We start from the raw sequence: 23,855 nt of genomic DNA, 5'->3' as shown, positions 1-23,855 counted from the left end.
GTACCTAACGTAAATGATGAGTTGATGGGTGCAGCAAACCAAGATGGCACATGTATACTTATGTATCAAACTTGTACGTTGTGCACATGTACCCTAGAACTTAAAGTTTAATAATAATCATAAAAGGATTTCTCATCAAGTAAGTTTGGAAACAATGGGTAAAATAAAGGTAAACAACAGGTACTTTTACTGCCTTTAATATGTTAATTTGTGTAATAAGGATATAAGGGAGAAACATAGTATGTGGTATACCCCAAACTTCTTTGGCTATGGAACCCTCTACTCTCCTCAAGCCAAACTAGTCATATCTTTTGTTACACTAGGGTTCTAAAGAATAAAGATTGAGAAAAACTGCTCTACAAACATACTTAAGCATTCAAGGTCTCAGAATATCTTATCACAGGCTGGCATTTCGGAAACATTCTATGTCACCAATATCCAGTTAGCTACTGAATCATTTCTGCAAGCTTATTTCATATCAAATGCTGTCCTACTCACAATTTCAAGCGTTTCCATGATCCCTAAAAGATACACTGTCAGTTATTATACTATTTACCTTTTGAGTGGTAACTTATGTTATTACACGAGTATTAGTTTTCCATAAATTTCTTTTTTTTGATTTTCAAAGGAAATCTCATGTGGCACCTATGCAAATACTATTTATGGAAGTTTAATATTTTGAGGATTATACAAATTTTTTTCCTAGTTTCTACCTATACTTGGAGCTTTAAAAGCCATAATAATAACATATACAACGTGTGGCTAACTAATTACCTCAGCAGTAGCCAGTATTCTGGCATTTAGAAAAAATAAAAAATTTTGCTGAGCACTGTTTTGTGTGTTTCAAAGGACTAAGAATCCACAGCTTAGATTAGCAGGTGTGGACATGAACAGCTTTTTGTCTTTGGGAAGAACAAGGAGTCATTCTGGCTTTAAAAAATTCAATTAAAATTTTCAGTAAATTTAAGAATTCATTTATTGATAGAAACCATTTTGTCAACATCAATTTATGGCACATCACACAAGAAAAATATTTTTAAGATAAATAGAAAAAATGCATGGGGAAGAAGCAAGATGAAAAGACAGGAAGAAAGAAGAAAGAATATAGGGATAAAAGGAGCCGGAAGACTAATGGAAATACTTGCCTGTTATTGTCAGTAAAAAAGCTGATCAAAAAGCCTGCCCAAAACACATTAGACAATACTGTCAAATATAGAAAATAAGGTAATGGCAAACTATAACACAGGGTCATTGCAAACTAAAATGTTTTGCTTAGAAAGATGTGCTTTTAGGGGATTTATGAAAAGAGAAATGTGGTTTGATGTTAATATAGCACCCACATATAATGAATGAAATTATTTCTAAAAAATCATTAAAGCTAGGTGGAGAAATAAAAGAAACATGACTAGTGAGCACTGAAGTAAGTTAAGGCCAAGGCAAGCAGGTGGTCATCTTCACTAGACCCTGGGAAGAAAGATGACATAAAGATCACTTTGATAATGGTTTCAGAAGCAGGTGCTACCATAATGTCTCAGGTGATTCCATTTCTGATCCTATCAGTTAAATAATTAAGTTACAGCAAACCACTGGATGAAGCCCAAGTAACCAAGCACTCACATACATCTTTGCAAACAACCATCTGTGATGTTTATCATTTATCGTTAAATATAGCCACAAAATTTTAATTACAACAACATTTTTTTCCATGAATGCTCCAGTTTCTTGTCTTTACATTTTGGAAAACCTGTCATCATTGAAAGCAGTAACAGAAAAAGGACCACTTTTTGACATATTATAAAAATGGAAAGATTATCAACCTTGGACATCCAAATACCTGATATGAGGTGGTGGGGAAGTGCAAAATGTCTCTGAGCAAGGCTCTTCCAGTCCGAGAATGTCTTTAACATAACAAAAAACGCTAAATGTGGTGTGAGGGTCTTTATCCATTTAACAAATATTTACCATCTTTATGCGTGGACAGCACTGTGTTGGGAACTAGGGATTTACCTATGAACAAGATAGAAAAGGTTCATGATCTCATGGGGCTTACGTCTAAGTGAGGAAAGATGGAAAAAAGGAAACAAGAAAATTACAGAATATAATCATTTGCCTGAAGGAAATAAACAAGGTGATATGATAGAGAATAATGGGGGATGATGATGAAGGGGCATAAGTGGACTATTTTAAACAGAATGGTCAGGGAATCCCTTTCTGAAATGATGGCATTTGAGATGAGAAATGAATGATAAAAATGGCACTGCTATTAAAAGATCTAGGGGAAGAACATTTTAGGCAAAGAAAACAGAAAGAACTGAAGGGTACACTAGCTGTCACTTGACAAAATGGTGTAACAATCTAGAAATGTAAGGAAGATGGTTTCATTGATGGGCTAATGAAAAACATGATATGACAGGAAACCTGACTACTATTCAATGTGTTTCCTATCTTTAATAGAATAACATGAGGGAGGAGCCAAGATGGCCGAATAGGAACAGCTCCGGTCTACAGCTCCCAGCGTGAGCAACGCAGAAGACAGGTGATTTCTGCATTTCCATCTGAGGCACCGGTTTCATCTCACTAGGGAGTGCCAGACAGTGGGCGCAGGTCAGTGGGTGCAGTGCACCGTGCGCGAGCCGAAGCAAGGGGAGGCATTGCCTCACTTGGGAAGCGCAACGGGTCAGGGAGTTCCCTTTCCTAGTCAAAGAAAGGGGTGACAAACGGCACCTGGAAAATCGGGTCCCTCCCAACCGAATACTGCGCTTTTCCAACGGGCTTAAAAAACGGTGCATCAGGAGATTATATCCCACACCTGACTCGGAGGGTCCTATGCCCACGGAGTCTCACTGATTGATAGCACAGCAGTCTGAGATCAAACTGCAAGGTGGCAGCGGGGCTGGGGGAGGGGCGCCCGCCATTGCCCAGGCTTGCTTACATAAACAAAGCAGATTGGAAGCTCCAACTGGGTGGAGCCCACCACAGCTCAAGGAGGCCTGCCTGCCTCTGTAGGCTCCACCTCTGGGGACAGGGCACAGACAAACAAAAAGACAGCAGTAACCTCTGCAGACTTAAATGTCCCTGTCTGACAGCTTTGAAGAGAGCAGGGGTTCTCCCAGTACGCAGCTGGAGATCTGAGAAAGGGCAGACTGCCTCTTCAAGTGGCTCCATGACCCCTGACCCCTGAGCAGCCTAACTGGGAGGCACCCCCCAGCAGGGGCAGACTGATGCCTCACACGGCCAGGTACTCCAACAGACCTGCAGCTGAGGATCCTGTCTGTTAGAAGGAAAACTAACAAACAGAAAGGACAGCCACACCAAAAACCCATCTGTACATCACCATCATCAAAGACCAAAAGTAGATAAACCCACAAAGATGGGGAAAAAACAGAGCAGAAAAACTGGAAACTCTAAAAAGCAGAGTGCCTCTCCTTCTCCAAAGGAACGTAGTTCCTCACTAGCAATGGAACAAAGCTGGACGGAGAATGACTTTGACGAGCTGAGAGAAGAAGGCTTCAGACGATCAAATTACTCCGAGCTACAGGAGGAAATTCAAACCAAAGGCAAAGAGGTTGAAAACTTTGAAAACAATTTAGAAGAATGTATAACTAGAATAATCAATACAGAGAAGTGCTTAAAGGAGTTGATGGAGCTGAAAACCAAGGCTCGAGAACTACGTGAAGAATGCAGAAGCCTCAGGAGCCGATGTGATCAACTGGAAGAAAGGGTATCAGTGATGGAAGATGAAATGAATGAAATGAAGCGAGAAGGGAAGTTTAGAGAAAAAAGAATAAAAAGAAACGAGCAAAGCCTCCAAGAAATATGGGACTATGGGAAAAGACCAAATCTATGTCTGATTGGTGTACCTGAAAGTGATGGGGAGAATGGAACCAAGTTGGAAAACAGTCTGCAAGATATTATCCAGGAGAACTTCCCCAATCTAGCAAGGCAGGCCAACATTCAGATTCAGGAAATACAGAGAATGCCACAGAGATACTTCTTGAGAAGAGCAACTGCAAGACACATAATTGTCAGATTCACCAAAGTTGAAATGAAGGAAAAAATGTTAAGGGCAGCCAGACAGAAAGGTTGGGTTACCCTCAAAGGGAAGCCCATCAGACTAACAACGGATCTCTCGGCAGAAACTCTAAAAGCCAGAAGAGAGTGGGGGCCAATATTCAACATTCCTAAAGAAAAGAATTTTCAATGCAGAATTTCATATCCAGCCAAACTAAGCTTCATAAGTGAAGGAGAAATAAAATACTTTACACACAAGCAAATGCTGAGAGATTTTGTCACCACCAGGCCTGCCCTAAAAGAGCTACTGAAGGAAGTGCTAAACATGGAAAGGAACAACCGGTACCAGCCACTGCAAAATCATGCAAAAATGTAAAGACCATCGAGACTAGGAAGAAACTGCATCAACTAACGAGCAAAATAACCAGCTAACATCATACTGACAGGATCAAATTCACACATAACAATATTAACTTTAAATGTAAATGGACTAAATGCTCCAATTAAAAGACACAGACTGGCAAATTGGATAAAGAGTCAAGACCCATCAGTGTGCTGTATTCAGGAAACCCATCTCACGTGCAGAGACACACATTGGCTCAAAATAAAAGGATGGAGGAAGATCTACCAAGCAAATGGAAAACAAAAAAAGGCAGGGGTTGCAATCCCAGTCTCTGATAAAACAGACTTCAAACCAACAAACATCAAAAGAGACAAAGAAGGCCATTACATAATGGTCAAGGGATCAATTCAACAACAAGAGCTAACTATCCTAAATATACATGCACCCAATACAGGAGCACCCAGATTCATAAAGCAAGTCCTGAGTGACCTACAAAGAGACTTAGACTCCCACACATTAATAATGGGAGACTTTAACACCCCACTGTCAATATTAGACAGATCAACAAGACAGAAGGTTAACAAGGATATCCAGGACTTGAACTCAGCTCTGAAACAAGCAGACCTATTAGACATCTACAGAACTCTCCACACCAAATCAACAGAATATACATTCTTCTCAGCACCACATCACACCTATTCCAAAATTGACCACATACTTGGAAGTAAAGCTCTCCTCAGCAAATGTAAAAGAACAGAAATTATAACAAACTATCTCTCAGACCACAGTGCAATCAAACTAGAACTCAGGATTAAGAATCTCACTCAAAACTGCTCAACTACATGGAAACTGAACAACCTGCTCCTGAATGACTACTGGGTACATAACAAAATGAAGGCAGAAATAAAGATGTTCTTTGAAACCAACGAGAACAAAGACACAACATACCAGAATCTCTGGGATGCATTCATAGCAGTGTGTAGAGGGAAATTCATAGCACTAAATGCCCACAAGAGAAAGCAGGAAAGATTCAGAATTGACACCCTAACATCACAATTAAAGGAACTAGAAAAGCAAGAGCAAACACATTCAAAAGCTAGCAGAAGGCAAGAAATAACTAAAATCAGAGCAGAACTGAAGGAAATAGAGACACAAAAAACCCTTCAAAAAATTAATGAATCCAGGAGCTGGGATTTTGAAAGGATCAACAAAATTGATAGACCACTAGCAAGACTAATAAAGAAAAAAAGAGAGAAGAATCAAATAGATGCAATAAAAAATGATAAAGGGGATATCACCACAGATCCCACAGAAACACAAACTACCATCAGAGAATACTACAAACACCTCTATGCAAATAAACTAGAAAATCTAGAAGAAATGGATAAATTCCTCGACACATACACTCTCCCAAGACTAAACCAGGAAGAAGTTGAATCTCTGAATAGACCAATAACAGGAGCTGAAATTGTGGCAATAATCAATAGCTTACCAACCAAAAAGAGTCCAGGACCAGATGGATTCACAGCCGAATTCTACCAGAGGTACAAGGAGGAACTGGTACCATTCCTTCTGAAACTCTTCCAATCAACAGAAAAAGAGGGAATCCTCCCTAACTCATTTTATGAGGCCAGCATCATCCTGATACCAAAGCCGGGCAGAGACACTACCAAAAAAGAGAATTTTAGACCAATATCTTTGATGAACATTGATGCAAAAATCCTCAATAAAATACTGGCAAACCGAATCCAGCAGCACATCAAAAAGCTTATCCACCATGATCAAGTGGGCTTCATCCCTGGGATGCAAGGCTACTTCAATATATGCAAATCAGTAAATGTAATCAAGCATATAAACAGAACCAAAGACAAAAACCACATGATTATCTCAATAGATGCAGAACAGGCCTTTGACAAAATTCAACAACCTTCATGATAAAAACTCTCAATATATTAGGTATTGATGGGACATATCTCAAAATAATAAGAGCTATCTATGACAAACCCACAGCCAATATCATACTGAATGGGCAAAAACTGGAAGCATTCCCTTTGAAAACTGGCACAAGACAGGGATGCCCTCTCTCACCATTCCTATTCAACATAGTGTTGGAAGTTCTGGCCAGGGCAATTAGGCAGGAGAAGGAAATAAAGGGTATTCAATTAGGAAAAGAGGAAGTCAAATTGTCCCTGTTTGCAGATGACATGATTGTATATCTGGAAAACCCCATTGTCTCAGCCCAAAATCTCCTTAAGCTGATAAGCAACTTCAGCAAAGTCTCAGGATACAAAATCAATGTACAAAAATCACAAGCATTCTTATACACCAACAACAGACAAACAGAGAGCCAAATAATGAGTGAACTCCCATTCACAATGGCTTCAAAGAGAATAAAATACCTAGGAATCCAACTTACAAGGGATGTGAAGGACCTCTTCAAGGAGAACTACAAACCACTGCTCAAGGAAATAAAAGAGGATACAAACAAATGGAAGAACATTCCATGCTCATGGGTAGGAAGAATCAATATCATGAAAATGGCCATACTGCCCAAGGTAATTTACAGATTCAATGCCATCCCCATCAAGCTACCAATGACTTTCTTCACAGAATTGGAAAAAACTACTTTAAAGTTCATATGGAACCAAAAAAGAGCCCGCATTGCCAAGTCAATCCTGAGCCAAAAGAACAAAGCTGGAGGCATCACACTACCTGACTTCAAACTATACTACAAGGCTACAGTAACCAAAACGGCATGGTACTGGTACCAAAACAGAGATATAGATCAATGGAACAGAACAGAGCCCTCAGAAACAACGCCACATATCTACAACTATCTGATCTTTGACAAACCTGAGAAAAACAAGCAATGGGGAAAGGATTCCCTATTTAATAAATGGTGCTGGGAAAACTGGCTAGCCATATGTAGAAAGCTGAAACTGGATCCCTTCCTTACACCTTATACAAAAATCAATTCAAGATGGATTAAAGACTTAAACGTTAGACCTAAAACCATAAAAACCCTAGAAGAAAACCTAGGCATTACCATTCACGACATAGGCATGGGCAAGGACTTCATGTCTAAAACACCAAAAGCAATGGCAACAAAAGCCAAAATTGACAAATGGGATCTAATTAAACTAAAGAGCTTCTGCACAGCAAAAGAAACTACCATCAGAGTGAACAGGCAACCTACAGAATGGGAGAAAATTTTCACAACCTACTCATCTGACAAAGGGCTAATATCCAGAATCTACAATGAACTCAAACAAATTTACAAGAAAAAAACAAACAACCCCATCAAAAAGTGGGCAAAGGACATGAACAGACACTTCTCAAAAGAAGACATTTATGCAGCCAAAAAACACATGAAAAAATGCTCACCATCACTGGCCATCAGAGAAATGCAAATCAAAACCACAATGACATACCATCTCACACCAGTTAGAATGGCAATCATTAAAAAGTCAGGAAACAACAGGTGCTGGAGAGGATGTGGAGAAATAGGAACACTTTTACACTGTTGGTGGGACTGTAAACTAGTTCAACCATTGTGGAAGTCAGTGTGGCGATTCCTCAGGGATCTAGAACTAGAAATACCATTTGACCCAGCCATCCCATTACTGGGTATATACCCAAAGGACTATAAATCATGCTGCTATAAAGACACATGCACACGTATGTTTATTGCAGCATTATTCACAATAGCAAAGACTTGGAACCAACCGAAATGTCCAACAATGATAGACTGGATTAAGAAAATGTGGCACATATACACCATGGAATACTATGCAGCCATAAAAAATGATGAGTTCATGTCCTTTGTAGGGACTTGGATGAAATTGGAAATCATCATTCTCAGTAAACTATCACAAGAACAAAAAACCAAACACCGCATATTCTCACTCATAGGTGGGAATTGAACAATGAGAACACATGGACACAGGAAGGGGAACATGACACTCTGGGGCCAGTTGTGGGGTGGGGGGAAGGGGGAGGGATAGCATTGGGAGATATACCTAATGCTAGATGACGAGTTAGTGGGTGCAGCGCACCAGCATGGCACATGTGTACACATGTAACTAACCTGCACATTGTGCACATGTACCCTAAAACTTAAAGTATAATAATAATAAATAAATTTAAAAAATAGAATAACATAACAACAGGATGTTAGAACTTATTTAGTCTAATCTTCCACACAATATATTCCATACAGACAATCATCATTCTACTGCTTAAGTATTTAAGGCATCTGCTGGAAAGTTTCTTCTTACATTGATCTGAAAGTGGCTTTTTGGCACTCACCCTCGTTGACTTGAGTTCTGCCCTTTCAAAGGGAAGTACTATATTGTCCCTCAATGCTCTTCTCTAGGACTGATGTCCTTTGACCACTGTTTGGGGCCTCCAGTTCATCTATAAGTTATGCTTCCTCCAGACATACTACAGTTAATCAGTAAGTCACTTTAAAATCACACGATCTCTGGACATACCTACAAACTTTTGAAGGTAAAAAGTTAGGGCCCCAATTTTCTTTAATTTTTTTAGAGACAGGGTCTCACTTTGTTGCCGAGGCTGGAGGTGGAGTGCTGTGGCATGATCATAGCTCATTGTAACCTTGAACTCCTTGGCTCAAGTCATCCTCCTGCATCTGCTTCCCAAGTAGCTAGGACTACAGGCGTGCACCATCATACATAACTAATTTTAAAACGTGTTTTGTAGAGATGGGGTCTCAATATGTTGCCCAGGCTGGCCTCAAACTCCTGGCCTCAAGCAATCCTCCTGCCTCAGCTTCCTAAGGCACTGAAATTACAGGAGTGAGCCACTGTGCCTGGCCTCCCAATTTTCAGTAAAAAAGTTATGGCATACTCACCAAGTATGTTCAACTGATCAGTTTTACAAGACAAAAAGTTATAGAGATGGATGGTAGTGATGGTGGCACAACATTATGAATGTATTTAGTAACACCAAACTGTACATTTCAAATGACTAAGATGGTAAATTTTATGTTACACATATCTTATAACAATTTTAAAAAACTGAAAAACATCCAAGAGGCACCCAGAAGAGTAAATCTGATGCAAATGAGCTAGGCACAAATGCCATGCTACCACATTTTATTAACCACTTGCTGGCATATCTGCCTTACATCTGTATTCTTTATCTTTATGCACATTCACACACATACACATCAAGATCTTGGTACTGAAATGTGAACTGCTGTTAATTTTGTGCTAATATTAAAGTTAAGCTAATGAAGGTTAATTACAAAATTCATAAATTCAAGTACTTTTAAATTATTATTAGTGAGACTAACCATTTAAGATCAAAGTTGTGAAATCTGAGATATATGGTACTTGAAAATTTTGGAAATTCAAATACTATTGTTGATAGCTACTCACAGCTTTATTTTTTATTTTTTTTCTTCAGCTTTTATTTTAAGTTTAGGGGCACATGTGCAGGATGTGCAGGTTTGTTACATAGATAAACATGTGCCATGGTGGTTTGCTGCACAGATCATCCCATAACCCAGGTATTGAGTCCAGAATCCATTAGCTATTCTTCCTGATGCTCTCCCACCCCCCTCATCCCCCCCAGTAGGCCCCAGTGTGTGTTGTTCCACCCATGTGTCTATGTGTTCTCATCATAACTCTCCCACTTATAAGAACATGCTTATAAGAATAAGAATGTTTATTTTCTGTTCCTGCGTTAGTTTGCTGAGGATAATGGCTTCCAACTCCATCCATGTCACTGCAAAGGACATGATCTTCTTCCTTTTTATGGCTGCATAGTATTCCATGGTGTATATATACCACATTTTCTTTATCCAGTCTATCAATGATGGGCATTTAGGTTGATTCCATGTCTTAGCTGTTCTGAATAGTGCTGTAAAGAACATATGTGTGCATGTATCTTTATAATAGAATGATTTATATTCCTTTGGGTATATACCCAGTAATGGGATTACTGGGTCAAATAGTATTTCTGCCTCTAGGTCTTTGAAGAATCACCACACTGTCTTCCACAATGGTTGAACTAATTTACACTCCTACTATCAGTGTAAAAGCATTCCCTTTTCTCCACAACCTAGCCAGCATCTGTTATTTCTGACTTTTTAGTAATAGCCATTCTGACTGGCATGAGATGATATCTCATTGTGGTTTTGATTTGCATTTCTCTAATGATCAGTGATGTTGAACATTTTTTATGTTTGTTGGCCGCATGTATGTCTTCTTAGAGAAGTGTCTGTTCATGTCCTTTCACCACCTTTTAATGGGGTTGTTTTTTTCTTGTAAATTTGTTTAAGTTCCTTATAGATGCTGGATATCAGAGCTTTGTCAGATGGATACATTGCAAAACTTTTCTCCCATTCTGTAGGTTATCTGTTTACTCTGTTGGTAGTTTCATCTGCTGTGCAGAAGCTCTTTAGTTTAATTAGATCCCATTTGTCAATTTTTGCTTTTGTTGCAATTGCTTTTGGTGTTTTTGTTATGAAATCTTTACCTGTGCCGATGTCCTGAATGTTACAGCCTAGATTTTCTTCTGGGGTTTTTATAGTTTTGGGTTTCACATTTAAGTCTTTAATTCATCTTGAGTTAATTTTTGTATATGGTGTAACGAAGGGGTCTAGTTTCAAATTTCCACATATGGCTAGATAGAACTCTCAGCACCAATTACTAAATAGGGAGTCATTTTCCCATTGCTAGTTTTTGTCAAGTTTGTCAAAGATCAAATGGTTGTAGGTGTGCAGTATTATTTCTGAATTCCCTATTCTGTTCCATTGGTCTATGTGTCTGGTCTTGTACCACTACCATGCTGTTTTGGTTACTGTAACCTTGTAGCACGGTTTGAAGTCGGGTAGCATGATGCCTCCATCTTTGTTCATTTTGTTTAGGATTATCTTGGCTATTTGGGTGTTTTTTGTTTTTTTTTTTTTTGCTTCCACATGAATTTTTTAAAAGTTTTTTCTAATTCTGTTAAGAATGTCAGTGGTAGTTTAACGAGAATAGCATTGACTCTATAAATTACTTTGGGGCAGCAAGGCCATTTTCAAGATATTGATTCTTCCTATCCATGAGCATGGAATGTTTCTCCATTTGTTTGTGTCCTCTCTCATTTCCTTGAGCAGTGGTTTCTAAGTTCTCCTTGAAGAGGTCCTTCATGTCCCTTGTTAGCCATATTCCTAGGCATTTTATTCCTTTTGTAGCAATTATGAGTGGGAGTTAATTCATGACTTGGCTCTCTGCTTCCCTGTTGTTGGTGTATAGGAATGCTGGTGATTTTTGCACATTTATTTTATATCCAGAGACATTATTGAAGTTGCTTATCAGCTTAAGCAGCGTTTGGGCTTAGACGATGGGGTTTTCTAGATATAGGATCATGTCATCTACAAACAAAGATAATTTGACTTCATCTCTTCCTATTTGAATATCCTTATTTCTTCCTTTCTTTCTCTTGCCTGATTGCCTTGGCCAGTACTTCCAATACTATAGTGAATAGGAGTGGTGAGAGATGGGATCCTTGTCTTGTGCTGGTTTTCAAGGGAAATGCTTCCAGCATTTGCCCATTCAGTATGATACTGGCTGTGGGTTTGTCATATATGGCTCTTATTATTTTGAGGTACGTTCCTTCAACATCTAGTTTATTAAGAGTTTTTAACATCAAGGGACATTGGATTTTATCAAAGGACTTTTCTGCTTCTATTGAGATAATCATGTGGTTTTATTCTTAGTTCTGTTTATGTGATGAATGACACTTATTGATTTGCATATGTTGAACCAACCCTGCATTGCAGAGATAAAGCCAACTTGATTGTGGTGGATTAGCCTTTCGATGTGTTGCTGGATTCAGTTTGTCAGTATTTTATTGAGGATTTTTGCATCAACGTTCACTAAGGTTATTGGCCTGAAGTTTTCTTTTTTGTTGTTGTATCTCTGCCAGGTTGTGGTATCAGGATGATACTGGCTTCATAAAACGAGTTTGAGAGGAGTCTTTCCTTTCCAATTGTTTAGAATAGTTTCAGTAGAAATGGTACCAGCTCTTCTTTGTACATCTGGTAGAATTCTGCTGTGAATCAATCTGGTCCTGGGCTTTTTTGGGTTGGTAGGCTATTTATTGCTGACCCAATTTCAGAGCTTGTTATTGGTCTGTTCAGGGATTCAATTTCTTCCTGGTTCAGTCTTGGGAAGGTGTATGTGTCCAGAAATTTATCAATTTCTTCCAGATTTTCTAGTTTATGTGCATAGAGGTGTTCATAGTATTCTCTGATGGTAGTTTGTATTTCTGTGGGGTCAGTGGTGATATCCCCCTTATAATTTCTGATTGTGTTTGTTTGATTCATCTCATGTTTATTCTTTATTAGTCTAGCTAGCAGTCTATTTCATTAATATTTTCAAAAAACCAGCTCCTGGATTTGTTGAGCTTTCAAAGGGTTTTTCATGTCTCTATCTCCTTTAGTTCAGCTCTGATCTTCGTTATTTCTTGTCTTCTGCTAGGTTTGGGGTTTGATTGCTCTTGGTTCTCTAGTTCTTTTAGTTGAGATGTTAGGTTGCTAACTTGAGATCTTTCTGAATTTCTGATGTGGGCATTTAGTGGTATAAATTTCCCTCTTATCACTGCTTTAGCTGCATCCCAGAGAATCAGGTTCACTGTCTCTTTGTTCTCATTAGTTTCAAAGAACTTCTTGACTTCTGCTTTAATTTCATTATTTACCCAAGAGTCATTCAGCAGCAGGTTGTTCAATTTCCAGGTGGTTGTGTGGTTTTGAGTGAAATTCTTAATCTTGAGTTCTAATTTGATAGTGCTGTGGTCTAAGAGACTGTTATGATTTTAGTTCTTTTGCATTTGCTGAGGAGTGTTTTACTTCCGATTATGTGATCAATTTTAGAGTAAGTACAATGTGGCAATGAGAAGAATGTATACTCTGTTGTTTTGAGGTGGAGAGTTCTGTAGATATCTATCAGGTCCACTTGATCTAGAGCTGACTTTCAGGTCCTGAATATTTTTTTGAAATTTTCTGTCTCAATGACCTGTCTAATATTGTCAGTGGGGTGTCAAAGCTTCCCACTATTATTGTGCAGGAGTCTAAGTCTCTTTGTAGGTCTCTAAGAACTTGTTTTATGAATCTGATTGCTCCTGTATTAGGCACATATACATTTAAGATACCTAAATAGCTCTTCTTGTTGCATTGAATCCTTTACTATTATGTAATGCCCTTGTCTTTTTTAAAATCTTGGTTGGTTTAAAATCTGTTTTGTTAGAAACTAGTATTGCAACCTTTGCTTTTTTCTGTTTTCCATTTGCTTGGTAAATTTTCTTCCATCCATTTATTTTGAGCCTATGTGTGTCTTTGCACATGAGATGGGTCTGCTGAAGACAGCATACTAATGGGTCTTGGCTTTTTATCTAGCTTGCCTTTCTGTGTCTTTTAATTGGGGAATTCAGTCCATTTACATTTAAGGTTATTATTGTTATGTGTGAGTTTAATCCTGTCATTATGATGCTAGCTGGTTATTCTGCAGACTTGTTTATGTGGTTGCTTCATAGTGTCACTGGTCTGTGTACTTCAGTGTGTTTTTGTAGTGGCTGGTAATGGTTTTTCCTTTCCATATTTTGTGCTTTCTTCAGGAGCTCTTGCAAGGTAGGCCTGATGGTAACAAATTCCCCCAGCATTCGCCCGTCTGAAAAGGATCTTATTTCTCCTTCGCTTATGAAGCTTATTTTGGCTGGATATGAAATTATGGGTTAGAATTTATTTTTATTTTTTAAAGAATGTTGAACATTGGCCCCAATCTTTTCTGGCTTTTTAGGGTTTCCACTGAGAGGTCCGCTGTTAGTATGATGGGTTTCCCTTTGTAGGTGACCTGGCCTTTTTCTCTGGCTGCACTTAACATTTTTTCTTTCATTTCAACCTTGGAAATCTGATGATTATGTGTCGTGTCTTGGGGTCAATCTTCTCGTGGGGTATTTTCCTGGGGTTCTCTGCATTTTCTGAATTTGAATGTTGGCCTGTCTTGCTAGGTTGAGGAAGTTCTCCTGGATGATATCCTGAAGTATGTTTTAAAAGTTGGTTCCATTCTTCTCATTCTTCTCATCTCTTTCAGGTACCCCAATCAGTCATAGGTTCCATCTCTTTACATAATCCCATATTTCTCGGATGGTTTGGTTCATTCCTTTTCATTCTTTTTCCTCTATTCTTGTCTGCCTGCCTTATTTCAGAAAGATAGTCTTTAAGCTCTGAGATTCTTTCCTCTTTTTGGTATATTCTGCTATTGATACTTTTGATTGCATTGTGAAGTTCTCATGTTTTGGGTTTTTCAGCTCCATCAGCTCAGTTATGTTCCTCTTTAAATTGCCTATTGTGGCTATCTGCTCCTGTATTGTTTTTTCATGATTCTTAGCTTCTTTGCATTGGGTTACAGCATGCTCCTTTAGCTCAGCGAAGTTCATTATTACCTAGCTTTTGAGGCCTACTTCTGTCAATTCAGCCATCTCAGCCTCAGCCCAGTTCTGTGTCCTTTGCTGGAGAGGTGTTGGAGTCATTTGGAGAAGAGGCACTCTAGCTTTTTGAGTTCTCAGCAATTTTTTGGTGATTCTTTCTTGTCTTTGTGGGCTTATCTACCTTTGATCTTTGACATTGCTGACCTTTGAATGAGGTTTTTGTGGGGTCCTTTTTGTTGATGTTGTTGTTTTCTGTTTGTTTTTATTTTAACAGTCAGGCCACTCTACCTCAGGGCTGCCATGGTTTTCTGGGGGTCCATTCCAGACCCCAGTTGCCTTGGTTTGTCCCATGCCTGGAGTTATCACCAGTAAAGGCCATGAAACAGCAAAGACAGCAGCCACCTCCTTCCTCTGGTAGCTCCATCCCAGGGGGCTGCTGACCTCTTGCTGTCCTGCACAAACCTAAAGGAGGTGGCTGGAGATCCACCACCTCCTATAGTTGAAAGATCTCACCCAGTCAGGAGGAACTGGATCAGGGACCTGCCCTAAGAAGCAGTCTGGCTGCTTTTGGGCAATGCAAGTGTGCTGTGTTGTGGGGGACCTTCCCCATCAAGACCACCTGTATTCTCCACAGCCAGCAAGCTGGAGCGGCTGAGTCAACTGAACTGTGGAGGTGGCAGCCGCCCCTACGCCCAGAAGCTCTGTCCCAGGGAGAGATCAGAGATTTGTCTGTAGAACCCTTGCTGGTGTGGCTGAAGCCCCCGCAGGGAGGTCCCACCTAGTGTGGAGAAATGGATCGGGGTCCCAATTAAAGAAGCACTCTGGCCAAGATCTGGCAAGGCAGCTGTGCTGCACTGTGAGGGACCCTTCCTCGTCCAGACTGTTTTCTCCACAGCCAGCAGGCTGGAACGGCTGAGTCTACCCAACTGCTGACATGGTGGCTACCCCCCACCCCCACCCCAACTCCAGAAGCTGTCCCAGGGAGAGATCATAGCTCTGTCCATAGAATCCTGGCTGAAGTGGCTGAAGCTCCTGCAGGGATGTCCCACCCAGCGAGGAGGAATGGATCAGTGTCCTGCTTAAAGAAGCAGTTTGGCCACAATCTGGCAAGGCAGCTGTACTGTGTTGTGGGGGACCTCTCCTCCTCTGGACCATCTGGACTCTCCAAAGCCGGCAGGCTGGAGCAGCTGAGTCGACTTAACTGCAGAGATGGCAACTTCCCCTCCCCCCAGGAACTTGGACTTGTCTCAGTCAGACTCCAGCCCATTGCCATTGGCTAGCTGGAATTCCAAACCTGTGGGTCTTAACTTGTGAGATAACGTGGAAGTGGGGCCCAAAGAATGACGTTGCTTGGCTCCCTGGATTCAGCCCCTTTCCTAGGGATATGTACGGACGGATTTCCTGCCTTGCTGGGGATCCCAGGGCCAAAGTATATAAAACTCCTGGGTCTCTGTGTATGCCTGAGTGGCTATTCTGCCAAGACTCTATACAGCTCTGTCTATCAGACCCAAGGCCCTGGTGGCATGGGTTCACGAGGGGATCTCCTGATCCATGGGTTGCAAAGATCCATGGGAGAAGCATGTTTTCTTGTGTGGGGTTGCACAATCACTCACGGCTTCCCTTGGCTGGGGATGGGGGTTCCTTTGGCTCTGTGCTGCTCCTGTGTGGGCTGTCACCCCATCGTGCTTTTCTTCATTCTCTGTTGGTCAAGTTGTTTACCTAGTCAGTCCCAGTGTGAGAAGCCGGATATTTCAGATGAAGGTGCTGAATTCACTCACCCCTTTTCATTACTCTCTGTGAGTGCCACAAACTGCAGCTGCTTCTAATCGACCATCTTGGATCAGTCCCGCTACTCACAGCTTTATTAAAGACTGAACATTTGAAATAGAATGTGTGCATATGATGCTACTCATGTAATTGATATGATATTTTTCAGAATTCTGTACAAATAAGTAAGAGGAAACTTATTAGTTGATCAAGGAGGGTTAAATATAGCTAGACAGAACTGCAGGTATTTTGATACATGGAACCAGGTCTTTTATACTTTATTTCTTCCATGGCTTTTTAAATGGAAATAGTCCCTGAGGTAGTTCCAAATCTGGGAAACATAGAAAAGGATGTTTGGCATTTAGTTTGAATATTTTGTTTGAGGAGAAATTCATATGTGGTATAGACGGTTGCCTAACAACATAAATGTATGGGTACATATGCACACTCCTCTGGATTCATCACTTACTTTTTGTGATGTTGTCTTTTATGACAAAAGCAGTTTTCATGGCCAAAATGTAGCAACATGATAACACTTCATTTTTTGTTTTTGTTGTTTGTTAACCTTCGTTGAGGTATACAAGCAAAAAGAAACTTCATAATTTAGAGGGACAAGTTGTGTACATTATATCACTTCAAAGTGGGACAATGCAAGGCATATTTGTAGAATACTAATCACCATCAGTCTAGGAAACTGCTTTACTACAGAGCTTCTATTCTCAAGTAGCCAGATGTTTTTACCCAGGACTGAAAGCACAGATGGTCTACAGCTGTCAGACAGCTGTCTTTGTTGGAGTTTTTTTTTTTTAATGCAGCATCTTTCTATTAAATTGAAAGAAATTTTCCTAAAGGTTGAGAGAAAAAGGAAACTGGGGTATGCCACTGCAAATTAGCTTAAAAGATTGAAATTAATAAAACAGTGGTTTTGCTTTCTGAAAGAAGCTGTATATGTCTAATATTTATGTTGTTTCCTTACCTTTCCTCTCTCAATAAATATTTATGTTTGTGCCAACATTATACTAGGTGCTGGAGACCAAAGATAGATAGTCCCTGTTCTTGAGGACTTGACAGTTTATTAGAGGAGAAAATTAAGAAAGTAAACAAGTATAATAGAGTATGCTACATTCTATAACAGCAGAAAATACTATGTCTAGTGGTGATGCAAATGAAGGAGTGGCTAACTATGCTTGGGCTGCCAAAGAAGGCCTCAGAGAGTGGAGATATGTGAGCTGAGTCTTGAAAAAATTAGAAGCTGGTTAAGTTTGGTGTGGGGTGATGGATTCCCATCAGAGGAATAGAATGTACAAAGGTACAGAGACCTAAAGCAGCATGACTCACTCAATAGTTAGGTAGAAATGCAGTATAACTGTGTCTTAAGAGAATGACAGAAGGTAAGACTGGTAAGACTGGCTGGCAAGGCTCATATTGAGGAGAATGTGTGGAGCAGTGCTCATGAGAAAGGTAGTCAAGGTTTGCAATGGTAGTAGCCCCTGTCAACAGGAGAGGGGAATAATTAAGAACACATAAAAGGATTACTGAATGGTGCTCTGGGGGCCCAACTGAGTCCTTTAGAAACCATAATTTTATAGTATTAGCAGTCTGCCAGTTGTGTCATTTGCCCCAGCTGCACTCAACCATGGTGGTAAGAAGAACACACAGTTTCATCATCTGGAGAATATGACCATCAAAAACTAAAAATAAATCTTAATTAGAAACGTATCAAATACAGTCCCACAGTAATTCCAAAATTCCAAAAATACATTTCAAGAGTACCAAAAGCTCTAAGTACTTAAGCTCAAAATGAATAAATTAGATGAAATGAAGTTGGGTATCTATTTGTGATTTTGTTTCACGTTATACATCTCAAAGTACTTTAACATGGTTGTTCTCCATTTATTCCTCTCCTAGTGAAGAATACCTAGTAAAGGTATTATCCATATCACTATTATTCCCAGCACCACCTGCAGACTTCTATCATGACAATTACTGTATCATATTGTAATTGCAGACATTTATGTCCCCCACCAGACTGTGAGCTCTTTAAGAGCAAGGAGCATGCCTTATTCATTTCTGTACCCTCAACACCTCATTCAAAGTCTATCTCATAGAAAGCAGACATTGGATGAACAAATTTACAGATGAAGAATCTAATGCACAGAACGAATGGTTTTTCCAAGAAGCACAATTAGTTTGTGGTACAGAATACAAGTGCACTGATGCAGACCAGAGGTCTCAGCTTCTGTGAGGCAATATTTGGTTTTATCCAAAGACAGATAAGAAATCTTTATAAATAAAACTATATTTTCAAAATAAAGCATAGCATTAAAGCTACATAGGACTTCTAAAAATAGAATTACATAGTGGAAGAGAATGGATATCACTACTACATCTTAATTTTCAGTACAGCATCAAAAAGAAGGCTGATAAATTTAAGAAGAATAAATCTGAGATTACTAACATCGATATTTTAAAAAACACTAGTAGCTTTTTAAAAGAAACTGAACATGTTTTCATTTTAGTCATCTTGTTTAGCTGGTAAGCTTCTACTTTTCCTTTTACTGGTGGCACTGGAATTTATTTTTAGAGATGAAAATTATAATAAAGAGCCTGAGTATATTTTTGTTGTATAATTGGTGACAGCTTTCAAGCCCCACTCCTGTCCCTTCCCCTTTTTGTCCCACATCAGGACAAGGTGATAAGAGGGCCTGGTAACTCTTTCCCATGGTGCAAGCCTCAAAGTTCAAACCACACAAGGCACAACCAGCACAGGAAACCTCACCTTGGCCCCACCACCTAACCACAATAAAAACCAAAGATACTTGCCATTCTCTTCACTGAAGCCATTTCAGATTGGCTTGGGAGCCATCCCTGCTCTCTCCAGAAAACCTCATTATGTCTGTAATAAACCTTCTCATGCCTTTTTTACTGCATGTGTGGCATCATTGGTCTTGACATCCAAACCACATTTTGGGTGAGGGGAATTATCCCCTCTTGCAGGGCAACCACAAGAAAATTGGCACCGTGAGGAGGATGTTGGGGCAATAACCATCACTACCTAGGGGTCTTTCTTCTCTTGCTTTTGGCTTGCTAACTGGCCAGGGTACACTTTGAAATGTGCTGCTGCCTGCTGGTCAGCCTGCACTATGAGTTGTGCTGTGCTGTACTGCATATGCCAACTCCTACCAAGACTCTGTTATAGATTTAATCTACCTAATCAATAAGTTTCAGTGATTTACATTTAGGGATAGGAATATGGTATTGGGGCCCTACTTAGAGTAGCCCTGGGTCATGCATATTGGCCCAGGCCTTTATGAGTGTTTCAGTTTGAATCATGTGTCTCAATTCTAGAATAAGGCATGATTGATGCTAGGCTCAGGCAGAGGACTTTTACTCTATGACCATTGGTTGTATGCCTTAATGAGGCCTTGGTCCCCATTTTATAGAGTGCTCAGGGGAAAGTCTACATCTTGTACTATATATGGGCCCATTGGTTAGTTGATTATATGAAGCAGAGTAGTCACCATGTGGCATGTTGAAGTCTACACTCCAAAAATCAGATGGCTAACTAGGACTGTATGATGCCTTTGCTACTGCTGCTACTGCGTATGCCATCCAAACAGATTCTGGTCCTCAAGGCTATAAAAAGATGCCCATGTTATCCAGTGGCACAAGCCCTTATAGAAGACAGCCCCAAATGTTTTACCCTTACTCCTTTTAAATGTCCAGAGGAAACTATCACCCTAATGGACAACTATAAAAATGACCAACAAAAACTCTGGGTTCAGTTGAGGGCTGTGACTTGTCAACATGCCAAAGGATTAAATTAAATCTCACCGAAGCCCAGGTTTCTATTTTTTTTTTTTTTTTGAGATGGAGTCTCGCTCTTGTTGCCCAGGCTGGAGTGCAATGGCGTGATCTCGACTCACTGCAACCTCCACCTCCTGGGTTCAAGTGATTCTCCTGCCTCAGCTTCTTGAATAGCTAGGATTACAGGTGGCCACCACCACGCCCAGCTAATTTTTGTATTTTTAGTAGAATGCGGTTTCACCATGTTGGCCAGGCTGGTCTCAAACTCCTGACCTCAGGTGATCCACCTGCCTTGACCTCCCAAAGTGCTGGGATTACAGGTGTGAGCCACCGTGCCCAGCCAGCCCAGGTTTCTTAAACCCAATAGAGCAACAATCACTGTAGGGAGGCCCTTAACCCTGATGATACTGAATTGCAACTCTCTGGAGGAAGAAACTTATAAATATGAGCAGGGAGAGAGGACTCTCTCTCCTTGATGAATATCCAATAACCACAAAAATAAAACAAAAAATCTTTTTTTTTTTTTTTTTTTTTTGAGATGGAGTCTCGCTCTGTCACCCAGGCTGGAGTGCAATGGCACGATCTTGGCTCACTGCAACCTCTGCCTCCCAGGTTCAGGCAATTCTCCTGCCTCAGCCTCCTGAGTAGTTGGGATTACAGGCGTGCACCACCACGCCCAGCTAATTTTTGTATTTAGTTGAGACGGGGTTTCACCATGTTGGTCAGGCTGGTCTCGAACTCCTGACCTCGTGATCCGCCCACCTCAGCCCCCCAAAGTGCTGGGATTACAGGTGTGAGCCACCGCACCTGGCCAACAAGAAATCTTGATATGGAGGAGGAAACAATAACTAAAGCAGAGGCTTATGATTTTTTTTACCCAATTGGAAATCCAACATTTACTAAAACAATCTATGCAAAAGAAAGGTAAAAAGGGCTTTAATTAGCTTTTGTGCCTCTACAACCTCAGTTCTAAATTAATTTATTAATTTTAACATCTACCAAGATGCACCAAATGGCAAATCTTCAGGGTCTTAATCAATTCTGGGACTCCAGTTACAGTTGTATCTGGAGATCACACTAAATTTTTAAACAAAGTACCTCTTATACTGTTAGGAGATCACATTAAATTTTTAAACAAAGTACTTCTTATACTGTTGGAGGAGTTGCCAAATATAAAATAGAGGACAAACAGGTATGCCTCACCTTAACATTTACCTTGCCTAAATTCCTCAGGGTCATAGTGCTCATTGACCTAAAATATCCCAGTGTAAGTGATATGGTTTGGCTCTGTGTCCCCACCCAAATCTCATGTCGAATTGTAATTCCCTATGTTGGGGGAGGGACTCAGTGGGAAGTGACTGGATCACAGCAGTGGATTTCCCCCTTGCTGTCCTCATGATAGTGAGTTCTCATGAGATCTCGTTGTTTAAAAGTGTGTAGCACTTCCCTCTTTGCTCTCTCTCTTCCCCTTTCGCCTTCTGCCACGATTGTTAGTTTTCTGAAGCCTCCCAGACATTCTTCCTGTGCACCCGGTGGAACTGTGAGTCAATTAAACCTCTTTTTTTCCATAAATTACCAGTTTTGGGTAGCTTATAGCAGTGTGAGAACAGACTAATACAGTGAGCATTGATGCTCTGACCCAAAGAGTAACAAATTTAAACAATATTAAGTATTTGGCACTTAAAATAAGCTTGACAAATGGTACCCCATGGACCTCCCCACCACCACCACCAGGTTAAAATAGTAAATGTGGCCCAATATAGATAGAAACAAGGTGTACAAGAAATAAGACCCATTATACAAGACCTACTAAAAGAAGCAGCTATTATTCCTGCTGCCTTCTTCTTGATGAGCCCAATATGGCTAATGCCCAAACCTAATGAAAATGAATGGCACTTAACAGTGGGCTACTGCAACCTTAATGCCATGATACTACTGATTAAGGCCCATAGCCAATAATATTGACTCCACTCAATTAACTATTGAAAAATTATTTTGCTTTTATAGATTTTTGTTAATATTTAGTGTCTATTTGAATAGCCTCTCAGTTGCAGTTTGTCTTCACCTTGAAAGGAATAAAACATACCTTATCTTGCTACTCATGGGGTACCTCAACGGCCCTATCATCGAAGACATTTACCAGCAAGATCTTAACCACATCCAACTTCTTTCAGGAGCACAGTTATGACATTACAAACCTGAGAGTCTTTAGGTGGGAGCTGGCCACATCAGAAAAATCAACTATGTGACTTAGGTTGGAGGCTTTGAGTCATGCAGTATCAGTTGACCTAAACACTGAGTTCAACCACATGGGCAATAAATGAATCAATCATGCCTATGTAATTAATCTTCAACAAAAAGTCTGAACACTAAAGCTTAGGTGAGCTTCCTAAGTTGGCAATACTCCATGTGTACTGATACATATTGATGCTAGGAGGGTAACATGTCCTGAGGATAATGGAAGCTTCATGATTGGAACCTTCCTGAACTCTGCCATATGGGACTATTCTTTTGGCTAGTTGTAATTTGTATCCTTTCCCAGTAATAGATGAATACAATAAATTTATAATATACATACAATAAACATATAATATACAAACAATAAAAACAATAAGATTAACAAAATAGGGAGAAGAAAAAAGAGGAAGCCAAAACACAACACTATTCAGTACAGTTGCTGTCATTGGCTGTACAATTTGGTTTGGTGTATTCTGTCAGCACAGCAATTTATATTTACGTAAGGTTTCATAATTTACATTTTGACTACAAAACACTTTTACTCATAATCACATTTATTCCTTATGCCCACTTGTAAAGGAAGTACTTTTCTTAGCCCTATTTTACACTTGAGGAAATTTAAGTTCAGAGATACTAAGTAATTTATTCAAGGTCCCTGGCAGTACCAGAACTGTGAAGATAGGCATTCTGATTCCAAAGTTTGTATTCTTTATACTGACACACTAAGGTCATTTTCTGTCCCTGCTTCTCTCTTTAAATGATATCTCTCCAAATATTCTGTTAGCGATCAGATGGGTGGACACTGATAACTCTGACTCAATGCCTGACAGGAGCCTGTTTCCTAATTTATTAAATAAAGGAAGTAGACCAAATGATCTCTAAGATGCTGTTGTAAATTGAAAGTCTATGGCATTAGAAGTGATTGGTAGGTAGACACACACAGGATGTGGTCTAGGAAATAACTCCCCAACTTGTCTTTAGATTACTCTGGATGAAAAAACTGTGGTAAAAGAGGCAAAGGCTAAGAAATCTATTTCCTCCTTCTTACACTCCAAAATCTAAAATTATTATTTGTGTTTTTGAGACACAATAGAGGTATCTAGTGTGCCCTCCTCCTGTAGTCCATATCCAGTATCCAGGGGTAAATTCAACTATAATCATCTTCATCATGTTTTCCCAGACTACACTAGCACACAACCATTTTCTTCTTTCTCTCACTTTTACCAGCAATAGCTCTTACCCAGATATG

At 39.8% G+C, this 23,855-nt stretch overlaps 1 protein-coding gene and 1 pseudogene across 3 annotated transcripts in view; one reads left to right on the top strand and one right to left on the bottom strand.

The window, feature by feature from the left end:
* Positions 1-23,855, bottom strand: part of EDA (ectodysplasin A) — a 426,944-nt gene that overhangs the window by 208,417 nt on the left and 194,672 nt on the right. The window lies entirely within an intron of this gene.
* LOC134729827 (uncharacterized) overlaps positions 15,835-23,855 on the top strand; it is a 117,372-nt pseudogene continuing 109,351 nt past the window's right edge.

Source organism: Pan paniscus, chromosome X (assembly GCF_029289425.2).
Source record: "Pan paniscus chromosome X, NHGRI_mPanPan1-v2.0_pri, whole genome shotgun sequence".
Taxonomy (NCBI): domain Eukaryota; kingdom Metazoa; phylum Chordata; class Mammalia; order Primates; family Hominidae; genus Pan; species Pan paniscus.
This window is presented reverse-complemented; position numbering and strand designations above follow the sequence as displayed.